The sequence below is a fragment of the Schistocerca nitens genome, chromosome 3, assembly GCF_023898315.1.
Source record: "Schistocerca nitens isolate TAMUIC-IGC-003100 chromosome 3, iqSchNite1.1, whole genome shotgun sequence".
NCBI lineage: Eukaryota > Metazoa > Arthropoda > Insecta > Orthoptera > Acrididae > Schistocerca > Schistocerca nitens.
Genome location: NC_064616.1, coordinates 728,765,879 through 728,780,910, shown reverse-complemented (window position 1 = coordinate 728,780,910; position 15,032 = coordinate 728,765,879). Strand labels below are relative to the sequence as shown.

At 45.1% G+C, this 15,032-nt stretch overlaps 1 protein-coding gene across 5 annotated transcripts in view; it reads right to left on the bottom strand.

The window, feature by feature from the left end:
* LOC126248704 (ecdysone-induced protein 74EF-like) overlaps positions 1 to 15,032 on the bottom strand; it is a 737,945-nt gene that overhangs the window by 621,345 nt on the left and 101,568 nt on the right. For 3 of the 5 annotated variants that reach the window (XM_049949993.1, XM_049949990.1, XM_049949994.1), the window contains exon 1: positions 4,843 to 4,961. The exons of 1 other annotated variant lie outside the window; for it this stretch is intronic. The gene's annotated coding sequence lies outside the window, so the exon portion shown is untranslated. Of the gene's footprint in view, positions 1 to 4,842; positions 4,962 to 15,032 lie in introns of those variants that run through there. One more of the 5 variants, XM_049949992.1, reaches the window with a different exon arrangement.

Here is a 15,032-nt window from a genome sequence, read left to right as displayed (position 1 = left end):
TCTGAGCACTATGGGACTTAACATCTGAGGTCATCAGCCCCCTAGAACTTAGAACTACTGAAACCTAACTAACCTAAGGACATCACACACATCCATGCCCGAGGCACGATTCGAACCTGCGACAGTAGCGGTCGCGCGGTTCCAGACTGTAGCGCCTAGAACCGCTCGGCCACCACGGCACATATTTTAATACCCGCAAACACACTCATCAAAACCTATAGATGAACTATATACACACAAGTTTCTGCGGAACCCTCGGAGCGTGAGTGTTACTCGCACTTGTCCAGCATTTTTTCTCTTTAGTCCGATAGCTGGTGGACTCACACATACCTCCTGCCTTCTTGATGCTCTCCTAACGTCTGCCAGCTATAAAATCATCCATGAAACCCCGCATCGATTGGTTAGTATACTGGACTCGCATTCGGGAGGACGACGGTTCGTGTCTGCGTCCGGCCATCCAGATTTAGGAATTCCGTGATTTTCCTAAATCGTTCCTGGTAAATTCCGGAATGGTTCCTTTGAAAGGGCATGGCCACTTCCCTTCCCCATCCGTGAAACATCAAAGCTCTTGCTGTGTCTTTAATGACCTCCATGTCGACGGAGCGTTAAACCCTAATCTTGCCGCGCATAGTGACCGCGTGGTTCGAGGCGCCATGTTACGGACTGCGCGTCCTCTCCCACTGGAGGTTCGAGTCCTCCGTCAGGCATGGGTGTGTGTGTGTTGTTCGTAGCATAAGTTAGTTTAAGTAGTGTGCATGCCTAGGGACCGATGACCTCAGCAGTTTGGTCCCTTAGGAATTCACACACATTTAAATATTTTAAACCCTAATATTTCTTCCTTCCTGTATCTGTAATCCTCTCTGTCTTTGTCCCCTACCTCGTTCCGTGGACCAGAATAGTTATCTGGAGCGAATGGCGGAGTAGGTGGTTAACCATGTTATTTCTGCTAGCAGCGACCGTTTTCAGTAATCTCCTTGTGTCTGGTACTCTTCTCAGCACTTCTTTCGTTTGAGATTCTGTCATGCCACGGTCTTTTCAGAATTCTCCTCCAGCATCACATTTCGAAACCTTGCATTCTTTTCTTTTCCAGCTGCGCGGGGTAGCCGCGCGGTCTTGGGCACCTTGCCACGGTTCGCGCGGCTCCCCCGTCGGAGGTTCGAGTCCTACCTCGGGAATGGGTGCGTGTGTTGACCTTAGTGCAAGTTATTTTGAGTTAGGTTAAGTAGTGTGTGAGCCTAGGGACCGATGATCTAAGCAGTTTGGTCCCATAGGAACTTATCACAAATTTCCAAAATTTTTCCTTTCCGGCTGGAAGCCTTCCACATTTCTGACCCATCACGCACACGATCAAGACGCAGCTCTATAAGAATAATTTCCTGTCAGACAACAATCTGTGGTTAAAACCACGCACAGAAAACTTTACAGCCTACGCTTTCGAATACAACCGTCCAGTGAATGCTGCGCTCGGGTGTGAGGAGCGAAGGGAGAACGTGACCACCTCCTGTGACACACGCCGGCCACACTGAGGTTCGTTCACGCGCACTGTTTATATCGTCTCCCCGGCAGCAACCCAATTTGTTTACTACAGTAATTTATTATGCTCAGTTAGAACATTATGCAAATATGTGCTTTACATTCGATTGTACAGTTAAGCGACAAAATGCCAATAAATAATCAAACAAACAAACGCACGGAGGCAAAGATAAGATGCCAAGATATCGTATATTCCGAAATATTTTTCTTAGTTGTGTAGGCAAAGTCAGAGATGATCTTAAGTCCAATCTTACCTTCTCTGGAGAACAGGTGGCGCATAATGAAACAGGGAACTAGCATTCCACTGAGTCCGCACTCATGTAGTTGCCAGGTTAGAGTGATTCAGACTACATAGTGCTTCTGAACTACTCTAGATGATCACTCTAAGATGATGTCTTTTTGCAGGGTCATGACAGATAACTTCGCCGGCCGCGGTGGTCTCGCGGTTCTAGGCGCTCAGTCCGGAACCGCGGGACTGCTACGGTCGCAGGTTCGAATCCTGCCTCGGGCATGGATGTGTGTGATGTCCTTAGGTTAGTTAGTTTTAAGTAGTTCTAAGTTCTAGGGACTGATGACCACAGATGTTAAGTCCCATAGTGCTCAGAGCCATTTGAACAATTTTTTTGACAGATAACTTCTTACAACTTTGTAGAGAAAGTTGAGCTTCTGGTCAAATATAGATAGGAGGTTAACAAACGACAATCTTTCTGCCTCCGCCTCTCCAAATCTCAAAGATACACACAACTATTCATATGTGTCTAAGGAAATTTTCAGTTCAAAGAAGTTAAAACATTAAATACAGCAAGTAAACTGTACTTTCCTTCCCAAACGAAATGTACATCAAATCTCACATGCGATTATACTAACTACACATAAATTTATCTCTCTCTCTCTCTCTCTCTCTCTCTCTCACACACAAACCTCGGACATGGGAGTGGACTTAGATGTGCCTTGTATGTATATGTCTTCTAGAATGACATGCTTTCAAAATGTTGGATTCTAGCTTGGAGCTTGGTGTGCAGTGTATCCGGTGCGTATTTTGCGTCTTTATAATTGTTAACAGAGAAATTCACAAAAATTCTTACAACTTGGCTGTACTAATAAGTTGCGAAGGCCAAATTTAGTTTGGAAAATAAGGTTTAGTCAGCGTTCAGTCCCTCAGTAAGCCTCTATGTCCTTTCCGCAGCGTAACGTTAAGATCCTTGACGTTTCGGCAGATAGTGCACAGTCAACTGATATTTTTCCAATGGAAAACTTATTGTATACAGTATTTTCGAATTCAGTCGGAAGCTTTGTAAAATAATTCGTACACACTGTTACACAATAGTATCAGATTTCCAGTACAAAAAAAAAAAAGTTAAGCTGATATCAGCCATTCTAGTTTCATCTCTGTATCTGTGAGTATCGTCAACAAATTGGAAGATATCAACGGTACGGCTATGTTACAAATATTTAGCAGCTGTCGCTGGGCGAGTAGTAACGTGTACAAATTTCCTGATAGCGACGATGAACAATTCAAGGCATCAGGTGCAAAATGTCTGCTACAAAATTACTAATATTTAATTAAAATTATGCAGATCAACCACGTTACATTGCTTACACGTTCACGACAATAACATAACAATTAAAATGCGTTAAATAGTATTACTCTAAGAGGCAATCGCCTTAAACCGCCATATTACGTTCACTGAGGTGTCAAAAGTACTTATCGTGAAAAACCGTTGTGCCATACACCTTGCGAGGTCAGAGAACTGCACTGAGTTTACATTGCTGAGTCATCGCCGGCGCAGGTGCCACATTTTACGTGCTGTTACCTTGAAGATATGCTTCCCACCCGTTTTTAAATACAACTTCACATTTGACACACTGTACGACTTGGTGACATGACATCGATTTGCGCTACTTCAGTTCTTCACACTGGACGAAGACTGCAAGCAGTACCACATTGTTCACTAATTAGGGGTGTAACACCTTTGGAATATGAATGATCTGAATAATACAATCTACTTTCTTTCAAAGGGTGAACGGTGGACAAACATATCAATGGTCGCGTCCACAACAGTTATACTGTATTTGAGCTTCACCGATAGATTGTAAATTACTTCCCTAATAAATAAATAAAAAATGCAGTAGCAACAATGCTTGGCTCTGCTTCCCAAATAACCATCTGATAACTCTTCCTTTCCTACGCGTTAGTGTTATGAGGTACGTCGCTGTCTACCAGAGCCCGATTTAAAATATTTGTTGATGGACTCTTGCATATGATTAGCTGTGGGAAGTTCACTGCTCTGTCAGACCGATCACTATTAAGCTTACTCACGAAAGGACGCAATCCTACTGCCTTATCTGCAGCATTTGATCAGGCGGAACTTCAAAGGATCATCGAGTAGCTGCGTACAGTATTCGCTGCACATTATTCAAGCACACGGAAGCAAAACGATGGTGTAGGAAATGGTTGAGAGCTGTACTTTGTTCCTAGGCGTTTGGAAACTTCCGGACAGCGACGAAACAATTCGGCGGGAGATGCAGAAATTGGGCAGCTTTCGCAGAAGCCAGAGTCTAATATAGAAGCCAAGATCCACATCTGCGCGTCGCGTCTCGTTTGTCAATGTTGCACAAGGGCTGGCTATTGCAACGTTGGAAGAACCTTGGCGATCAAGGTCTGCTAGCTATTTGTCTAGCCGCGCGTCTATGCACCAGGCTGCACTCCACTCACTTCCCAAGGATCGCGCTAGTTTAGTTCCTAACTTCGTCGCCCTTACCACTGTTCACACCAGACAAGTCTTATAAGTAACAGTGCTGTGAAAGTTTCCAAGATTCTAACGATCAATGTTTGATTGTTGTGATACTATTTTTTTTTTTTTTTTGTTCAAAGGTATAAAAACTTCGTGTGGCGCCCATTCTATAAATTTTCTTGTACGGGCTCACATTCTTTTAATTTTAAAATCACAACAAAATATAAAATGTTATTCTCACTTATGTAAATCATATGACTCACTGTCGGAGATGTAGTCGGAACATTTTCTTTCTTGTTGCACTGAATCGATCTACTCTTTTGTCGTCTTTGGCTCAATCAATTATGTTCAAAGACTATTAGAGTGGGGAGAAAATGCAAAAGTCTCTAAGTATAGCTCTCAAACGATGACAACAAACACACACATTTGAAAGCGACGTATCGAGTACTTCCACTATTGGAACCCGCGGGCGCACGTGTCTTCTGCTTTGACAACACACAACACTCGCACGGCTAAACAGTTTAACAACACTCAAAAAAGGAGCGCAAGTGCGCACGACGATTGCACTGCTTACCTGCCAGTTGCGGGCAGACGCGACGACGGTAATCCATGAACGTAATCCATGAACAAGAACGGGAGGGACACGGCACAACACACGCTCAGCGCTCTACGCTCCGCACACAGCCGCAGTCGGCATTGAAATGGAGTTCACTTTCCCGCTCGGCGGTGCGCGCGCAGGAGTGGGGGTTCCCCTCGCCTGCCCTCATTCGGCGGCGACAGCAGCGTCGGCGGCGGCGGGCAGAGAAACTGAGTAGAAAAAACTCCTACCGCCACTCCGCGCCGCCCAATGCGTCGGGTCACGTCGCCTGCTTATCTGCGCTATCACGCGGCGCCTCGGCCGCTTCGGCTTGATCTGGCCGCCAGAGCCTGCGCGCTCCCGCAGGTCAGTTGTTATCTCTGCCACTGCGCGTGCGCCGAAGTCTGCGATCGGACGCTGCCCACGCTACGCGGTTCGCGGTCGCTTCCCGTCACAGCCCGGAAGTCCCGACGACGTGCGGCGACAAACCTTTCGGTTATACTGAGAGCGGGGACTGGACCAATAGCTGACTAATAACTCTGTGTTTTATCGCATTTCTCAACTGTAGTCCTGTTTCCTCAAGAGTCAATCAAGCTGGCTCTGACAAGTGAAACTATTCAAATCCCACAGGGAATTCTGCGATCGGCCGCTGCCCCCCCCCCCCCCCCCCCCCATGCGGTTCGCGTCGCTTCCCGTCATAGCCCCCAAGTCTCCACGACGTGCGGCTGCACCGTTCCTCACAAGCGACTTCTAATCAAGCTGCGGGCTTATGGGGTATCGTCTCAGTTGTGCGACTGGATTCGTGATTTCCTGTCAGGAAGGTCGCAGTTCGTAGTAATAGACGGCAAATCATCGAGTAAAACTGAAGTGATATCAGGTGTTCCCCAGGGAAGCGTCATGGGACCTCTGCTGTTCCTGATCTATATAAATGACCTGGGTGACAATATGAGCAGTTTTCTTAGGTTGTTCGCAGATGATGCTGTAATTTACAGTCTAGTAAGGTAATCCGAAGACCAGTATCAGTTGCAAAGCGATTTAGAAAATATTGCTGTATGGTGTGGCAGGTGGCAGTTGACGCTAAATAACGAAAAGTGTGAGGTGATCCACATGAGTTCCAAAAGAAATCCGTTGGAATTCGATTACTCGATAAATAGTACAATTCTCAAGGCTGTCAATTCAACTAAGTACCTGGGTGTTAAAATTACGAACAACTTCAGTTGGAAAGACCACATAGATAATATTGTGGGGAAGGCGAGCCAAAGGTTGCGTTTCATTGGCAGGACACTTGGAAGATGCAACAAGTTCACTAAAGAGACAGCTTACACTACACTCGTTCGTCCTCTGTTAGAATATTGCTGCGCGGTGTGGGATCCTTACCAGGTGGGATTGACGGAGGACATCGAAAGGGTGCAAAAAATGGCAGCTCGTTTTGTATTATCACATAATAGGGGAGAGAGTGTGGCAGATATGATACGCGAGTTGGGTTGGAAGTCATTACAGCAAAGACGTTTTTCGTCGCGGCGAGATCTTTTTACGAAATTTCAGTCACCAACTTTCTCTTCCGAATGCGAAAATATTTTGTTGAGCCCATAGGTAGGAATGATCATCAAAATAAAACAAGAGAAATCAGAGCTCGAACAGAAAGGTTTAGGTGTTGGTTTTTCCTGCGCGCTGTTCGGGAGTGGAATGGTAGAGAGATAGTATGATTGTGGTTCGATGAACCCTCTGCCAAGCACTTAAATGTGAATTGCAGAGTAGTCATGTAGATGTAGATGAAACCTTTCGCTTATACGAAGAGTGGGGACTGGACCAATAGGTGACTAATAACTCGGTTTTATATCACATTTCTCGACTGTAGTCCTGTTTCCTCAAGAGTCAATCAAGCTGGCTCTGACAAGTAAAACATTCAAATCCCACAGGGATGCTGGTAAATTTATCGGCGTCAAAATTGCCCAGCATGCCTGTAACCCGGTCTTTGTGGGAAATAAATCTCCTCACGTGTTAACAGAGTTTGTCAAAACGGCTCGTTGCTAACTAATTGAAAGTATTTGACTCCAAATTATTTGAGACGAAGCATTAATAGCAAATGAAGTGTTTAAATGGAAACAGCCGAATACTGACCATAACAGAGCTATAAACTTGCCTCTTAATTTTCAGTCAGCCATTGTGGCAAGAAAAACATGTAATGTAGAAACATGGATTTAAAATGTAAACATTCACGGCTGAAAATGTCACATTCATTAAAATATTTTGGGCTATAACGCTGTGGGCGAATGAATTTCTCGCATGAATCCTATGTTTCGTCGCCATCTGCGGAGAATATTTTCAAGCGGATTGTAACTTCCGTGAATCTTCGATTCTTGCTAACTTAAGTAAAATTTCGTTTTCGTATTATTGTTAGATAGCACTTTCGGTTACATAAATTATATTTCCTTATTTTATTTATGTTCTTGTCTTTGCATCTGATCAAACGTGTAATGTACAGTATCTCAAAATACGCGCTTGTGGGTTAGCCTGTGGGAGAGTGTACACGGTAAAATTTGTTTCCATTATCCAAACGCGATCTAAGGGAAATGAGTGCTAACCCACAAGAGCGTATTTTGAGATCTTGTATGTTATATGTTTGATTAGATTCAAAGACAAGAAAATAAATACATAAATCCTCCAGCTCTGTGGCCACGATGCAGCAACTGTGACATATTTTCAGTAGCAAAAAAACAGTCTAGGTTACAAAACTAGCATAAGCTTTATTGACGCGTTTCGTCTTTTTGAGGCATCTTCAGAAATCGTATAGATACTGCGGATAGCGCGTTAGTCATAAGCAGTCGAAATTCTGCTGTGCATCTTCGGCATAGCTGCATGTCTTCGCCGAAGGTGCACACGAAAATTTCGGCTTCTTATGATTAATGCGTTACTTGCAGTTTCTATAAGATTTCTGAAGATGCCTCAAAAAGACGAAACGCATCAATAAAGCTTAGGCTATTTTCACAGCCTGGGCTGTTTTTTCCTACTGGGAACATAAGTACGATTAGAAGAAATAATTAATATAACAGACAGTTCTTTCTAGCGATACGTAGGGAACTACTACCTATGACCATGTGGTACATTCGAAAACACAGCAAATGAAGCGGTCAGTCTAACAAAAAAAAAAAAAAAAAATGGCTCTGAGCACTATGGCACTTAACTGCTGAGGTCATCAGTCCCCTAGAACTTAGAACTACTTAAACCTAACTAACCTAAGGACATCATACACATCCATGCCCGAGGCAGGATTCGAACCTGCGACCGTAGCGGTCTCGCGGCTCCAGACTGTAGCGCCTAGAACCACTCGGCCACTACGGCCGGCCCAAATTTTTCATCTTTTATAGCTTAGTGTAATGTATGACCAATGCCTCTCGTTCTTTATATTCCTCGGTCTAATCCTTACTCAACTGAGGTCAGCACTTTCTTCCGCCACCCCCTTCTATTGGCCGTTGTCGACTGCTGTAGTCCGTTATTGTTATCGCTCCCCGATGGACGACTAGTATACATCTCTTCCAACACTGGAATCCAAATGTCATTCAGTTTCGCTCCCTCCTTCTTTCAATTATATTTATTGTCTTGCTTAACAGTCTTTATCGCCTCTGTGTATAGCCTCTCGTAGTATCCGTAGCAACCAGTGTGTGAATGGGAAGTTCAGAGAAGGTGCAATCTCACTTGAAGATACCCTCTGTAGGTGGGGACGAAACGGTGGTTCCCAAAAAATTCATTCGACATGCCATAATAATGAGAAATGTTTTAATAACTGTTATCTCTATGAATTTCAGTTGAGAAGGCAATATTTTCACTCCAAACACAATTCTAGAAAAGCAAATCCATACTTTCACATTATATCATAAATGTAAAAGTGTGTTTGTCTGTTGCCTTTTCACGACCTAACCATTGAACCGATTTTGATGAATGCTGGTGTCAAGAAAAAGACCCCTAAGAGAGTGAAGTAGGGAATAGGATAATGGGACAGACTTCTTTAAAAATCAGTGAACATAAACCACGATAAAAGTTATTAAATTAGTTGCATAATGTACACGTCGCATAATATGTAGTTACTTCGATAGTGAGATGCATAGATGCACGCTCCTGACCACGACTCTCCGCACGCACGCACCGCTCGCAAGGTGACGTTATTGCACGTACAGTAGCTTACTTACTCACCATCACTCATCATAAGAAAACTAATGCTATGCGAGCGCAGCTGCGGGTAAAAGCTAGTATTTGTATACACTAATCCGGTCTCGGAAACTGACATACGGCCGGGAGAGCGGTGTGCTGACCGCATTCCCTTCCATATCCGCATCCAGTGACGCCTGTGGGCTGAGGATGACACGGCGGCCGGTCGGTACCGTTGGGCCTTCATGGCATGTTCTGGAGGTGTTAAGATTTTTTAAATATACACTAAGGTGACAAAAGCCATGGGATACCTCATAACATTGAGAGGTGGCATGAGCCCCCTCTCATATTTCTATCTAACTGGAGAGGGTTAAGCCGACAGGTGCGAGGAAGTCGAGTGAATGCTTTGCAGACGCCGACATTGTCAAAAGACACGCCCGGAGGGGTTTGAAGTAGCGGCTGGGCTAGAGGTTCCGTTACTTCGCAGAATCTTAGCGAAAACATTTTCTGGCGGGCTACCAGCGAGGCGTGGGAATGACTTGTGTACCCAGGCAGTTGTGGCGGGAAAATTCCCGCGCTTTCTGCAAAATAGTAACTGTGATTGGCTTGCTCAGGGCATAGCTCCGTGACGTAGCAAAATCAGCACAGAAATTGGCGCCAAGAATCTCCATTGGTGGAATGGTAGTGCTCCGGCAATGGAGTGGAATTTTCCGCCGGTTTTCGAGTTGCTGATTGGAACGTTTAACCACGGCCACTGTCGTGGGGGCGGGAATGTTGTGTGTTCGGCCTGTACGGGTGCTCTAGGTAGTCGGCTCTCGTTTTTCGGTCGAGGACGTCGAAGCAACCAGCCATCGCTTCCTATACGCCAGATCGTGTTCGGGCAGTTAAGAAGTTGGTAATGTATGTCCGCAGCACCGGCAGATAGGGATTTTCCTAGGTGATAATCAGAGCTCAGCAGAGCGCGCCTGTTCGTCTTTTTCTAACTTTGTTCTGTCTTGAGTAGCAGCAATTACTGTTGGGTTAGCTGTGTGTCTCTCTTGAGATTTGAGTGGCAAGGAATTGGCTCCACATACCACTTTGTCTTAAACCTCACGATCTAGTTTAGGGACAACTTCACCTTTACAGTGTTTGTATGAGTCTCCAGTTTGAGCCAATTTGATGTATTATAAATAATTCATGTGTTTCTTTTATTATTTTGTGTTTAGTCTTAATAAATCATATTGTTATTTTGGACAGAACTTTCATTCTGTTAATCGGTAGAGCAACCCATCATTTCTCACTATGTTAATGAAACCTTCGTTTATTTATCTTATTTATCAAATTAAATTATTGCAGGTGCCAAACTCTCTTCTACTCCACTGGCAGGGTTGATTAGAGTCAGTTCGCGTGTTTTTTTTTTTTTTATCCTTGTGCAACAGCAAAAGTCGGAGTTAGAATAGGGGGGGGGGGGGCTTAGAGCATCATTTACATATGTAGATTCTAGAAGAATTTAGTGTCAAATACACTGCTAGCCCCGGCACCTCGCAACATCACGTCGGACCTTTTGCCTGGCATACTGCAGCAACTCGACGTGGTATGGACTCAAGAAATCGTTGGAAGTCCCTAGCATAAATTTTGAGCCATGCTGCCTCCATAGCCGCCCATAATTGCGAAAGTGTTGCTGGTGCAGGATTTTGTGCACGAACTGACCTCTCGATTATGTCCCATAAATGTTCCACAGGATTTGTGTTGGGCCATCTGGGTGGCCAATCATTCGCTGGAATTGTCCAGAATGTTCTTCAAACTTATCGCGAACAGTTCTTGCCCGATGACATGGCGCATCATTGTTTGGGAAAGTGAAGTCCATGACTGGCTGCAAATGGCCTCCAAGTAGTCGAACGTACACATTTACAGTCACTGATCTGTTCAGATGGACCACAGGACCCCGTCCTTTCCATGTAAACACAGCCCATACCATTATGGAGTTATCACCAGCTTGCATAGTGCCTTGTTGACAACATGGGTCCATGACTTCGCGGGGTCTGAGTTACACTTGAAACCTACCAACAGCTCTTATCGACTGATACAGGGACTCATCTGACCAGGCTACGGTTTTGCTGTCGTCTAAGGTCCAACCGATATGGTCACGAGCCTAGGAGAAGCGGTGCAGGCGATGTCCTGCTGCTAGCAAAGCTTTAGTCATCTAACATCGTAATGGGCGAGGCTTGCGGGCCAAGGCCGCAAGCATTTCCGAAAAGGCGAGGTTTGTAAACTGTTCGCGTGGCGCCGTGGATAAAGTGTAATGTCCAAGGGAAAATGGCGCTATCCAAAGCCGGCGCCTAGGCATCTCTGGTGCACCACGGGCCGTAGATGACACGGGTGAACCACGGCTGCTGAGATGTGTACAGCCGAACAGACATGCAACTGTTGACCAACGCCCCCCTCCCCCCCCCCCCCTTCCCCGCTCCCCAGATAAACCAAGGGGCTACCAACTGTGTCTCTTCAACGACCTTTCAGCGAACGTTGCTGCAAATAGGCTTCCGCAGCAGGTGCCTGGTTCACGCACTTCCGGTGACTGCCGTTCATTCGCAACGTACGATGGAATTTGCAAGCCAGTACCACAACTGGACGTTCACAGGTGGCCTTTTCAGATGAATGACGTTTTGTGCTACATCGGACAGATGGTCGTTGGCGTCTATGGCCCTGTAACAATCGTCAGAAGAACCAGGCTGGAAGAGGGGGCGTTATGCTTCGGGAAATATTTTTGTGGCATTCCCTGGGTGATCTCGTCATTCTGTAATTCTCAATGCATCAACATATGTATGATCTATGCTTGGGGACCATACTCAGGCTTTTGACAGATGGTCACATTAATGTGTCTGGACAGTTTAACAGTGATTTTTAACTGCCTTGCAATGCAGACACAGAGATTTCACAATTTTGTCGATGGACTGACATTTGAGTTTTGTCAGCACTATAATCGATCGACACCGCGTTGTCTTAGGGCCTGATCGCGGAGTTTAGTTTTTAGCAGTACTTCCCAACGAAACATCCTGCAGAGTCCTTACGACGAAACAAGGCTGCAGGTGATATATTGTACTCGTGATTGAAGAAGATGAGTGTAAGATCGCGAACGCAGCAGTGATTGTAGCGGCGTTTGCATTGAGTTGCGTGGGTGGTGCTGTGGCTGTGCCTGTGCTGAGCACAGCACGGCCCGCCGCGGCGCCTCAGCACTTTGCCAGCACGTAGGAGCAGCGCCATTAGGCTCGTCTGCAGCCCATACACCGCTGCTTTTTTTTCACTTTAATGTCTCATCGACTGACTGGCCGTTACATACTACGAACTAGGTATATTTTTACTGTTTTACAGTGGTTTATTCGATTCCCGGCGGGGTCAGGGATTTTCTCTGCCTCGTGATGACTGGGTGTTGTGTGACGTCCTTAGGTTAGTTAGGTTTAAGTAGTTCTAAGTTCTAGGGGACTGATGACCATAGATGTTAAGTCCCATAGTACTTAAAGCCATTACAGTGGTTTACCTTCCAGCCCACGACATGCTTGTTCAAGATAAGGTTGGTAGATGGTAACGCTTGTAGCTTTGTTGAAGAAGCCATCCCGACATTTCTGGGACCACGGAAATCTTACATCGACGTTGATCGACACATATCTGATAAGGGTACTGCAAGTATTCTGCTGACGACTCCTACGAGAAAACACTCCGGCTTTCGTCCCGACTGATTTACCAAAGCGGGGAAAAATTTAGATCCATAAAGTCGGGCGAAATACTAAACACGGTTCGCTCATTTACATATTGATACACCGAAGCGCCAAAGAAACTGGTGTATTCAAATGCAGAGGTATGAAAACAGGCAGAATACGGCGCTGCGGTCGGCAACACCTATATAAGGCAACAAGTGTCTGGTGTATGTGTTAGATCGATTACTGTTGCTACAATGGCAGGTTGTCGAGATGTAAGTGAATTGGAACGTGATGTTATAGTCGGCACATGAACGACGGGACATAGCATCTTCGAGATAGCGATGTAGAGGGGATTTTCGCGTACGACCATTTCACGTGTGTACCATGAATATCAGGAATCCGGTAAAACATCAATCTCCGACATCGCTGCGGCCGGGAAAAGATCCTGCAAGAACGGGACCAACAACGACTGAAGAGAATAGTTCAACGTGACAGAAGTGCAGCCATTCCTCAGATTGCTGCAGATTTCAGTGTTGGGCCATCAACAAGTGTCAGCGTGCGAACCATTCAACGAAACATCATCGCTATGGCTTTCTGAGTCAAAGGCCCACTCGTGTACCCTTGATGACTGCACGACACAAAGCTTTACGCCTCGCCTGGGCCTGTCAACGCCGACATTGGACTGTTGAAGACTGGAAACATGTTGCCTGATCGGACGAGTCTTGTTTCAAATTGTATCGAGCGGATGGAAACAACCTCATGAGTCCATGGGCCAGCATGTCAGCAGGGGACTATGCAAACTGATGGAGGATCTGTAATGGTGTGGGGCGCGTTCAGTTGGAGTGATATGGGACCCCTGATACGTCTGCGTACGACTCTGACAGGTGACACGCACATAAGCATTCTGTCTGATCACCTGCATATATTTATATCCATTGTGCATTCCGACGGACTTGGGCAATTCCAGAAGGACAATGCGACACCCAACACGTCCAGAATTGCTACGGAGTGGCTCCAGGAATATTATTCTGAGTTTAAACACTTCCGCTGGCCACCAAACTTCCCAGACATGAACATTATTGAGCATATCTGGGATGCTTTGTAATGTGCTGTTCAGAAGAGATTCCCCCCCCCCCTCCCTCCCTCGTAATCTTACGGATTTATGGACAGCCCTGCAGGATTCAAGGTGTCAGTTCTACACGATATTAGGAAGGTGTACCAGTTTCTTTGGGCATTTACTGTATTTAATTAATATACCACGCCACTAAGGTCTTCTTTGTTGTGAAACAGCGTAAGGTTATCTGAACAAAGCTGAACTTGAACGCCATGACACAAGATGTCACCTGTTAACAGACCCAGTAGCGCGACAGCTAATCAAAACACAGCTTTTACGTAAACAGCCCCCCCTCCCCCTACATCCAGCACAAACCATATGTAATTTAGGTGAGTCTAAAGTACGTAAGCTTTCAGAATAGCTTTTCTGTATTCGAGGATGACCAGTTATGTTAAATTATGTTGATTTATCTAGAAACGTGTGAAAGTTTATTATGAAAATATGCAAATAGTAGAATACATGCGACGCAGCGTTGACATCAGATACCGTCACCTTCAGAACTGTAGCTGATAACGCAGCCCTGGTGTACTGTGTTTAGTCAGAAAGTAGGAGTTATAAATATCGTTCCATTTAGCCTATTCAAAATCTTCTTTGTGGATATGAGATTTATACATTTCGTATATTTTGTCTGACGCTTTGCCAAATTTCATACAAACTGACTGAGAAGACTGATGTTTCTAGTCGAGACGCGTAAGAAATAGACGCAGACGTTTGTGGAAAAGCGGACGTATTGTTTTCCGCAGATCTGAAGTAAAGGACATCTTGACATGTCCGCTTACACGGCCCTCCTCTGCGAGCCCATGGGCAACACTTGGCAACACGGCACTAACTAGCCGTGAAGTGTCGTTTTGATGTGGCCCGTGTCATTGGTGTTTAGATTATTTGCACATAGAAACGCTGTAATTTCCATTTACTTTTATCTTTTTAAATAACTCGAACACAAATGTTTTCTACATGTCCATAGTGAAATCTTTCCTAAATTCATGCCTAGTGGAAAGTACCTCTCCTAAAATTGTGGCAGTTTGAGGTATTTCCATAGCTGTGTGAGGTATTTTGGAAAAGAGAAGGTAAGAGTGCCAAGTTAACTGAAGATAGGACCTAGGTGGATGATTAGATGAGGATTCAACCACTATTTACCGAAGTAACCATCCCACAGTTCATTAAAAGTACTTTAGAAAAATTTATAATATGATAGAAGTCGTAGAACTTTATCATTTTGCCTTCAAGCGAATGTACTACCCTGAGATGATATC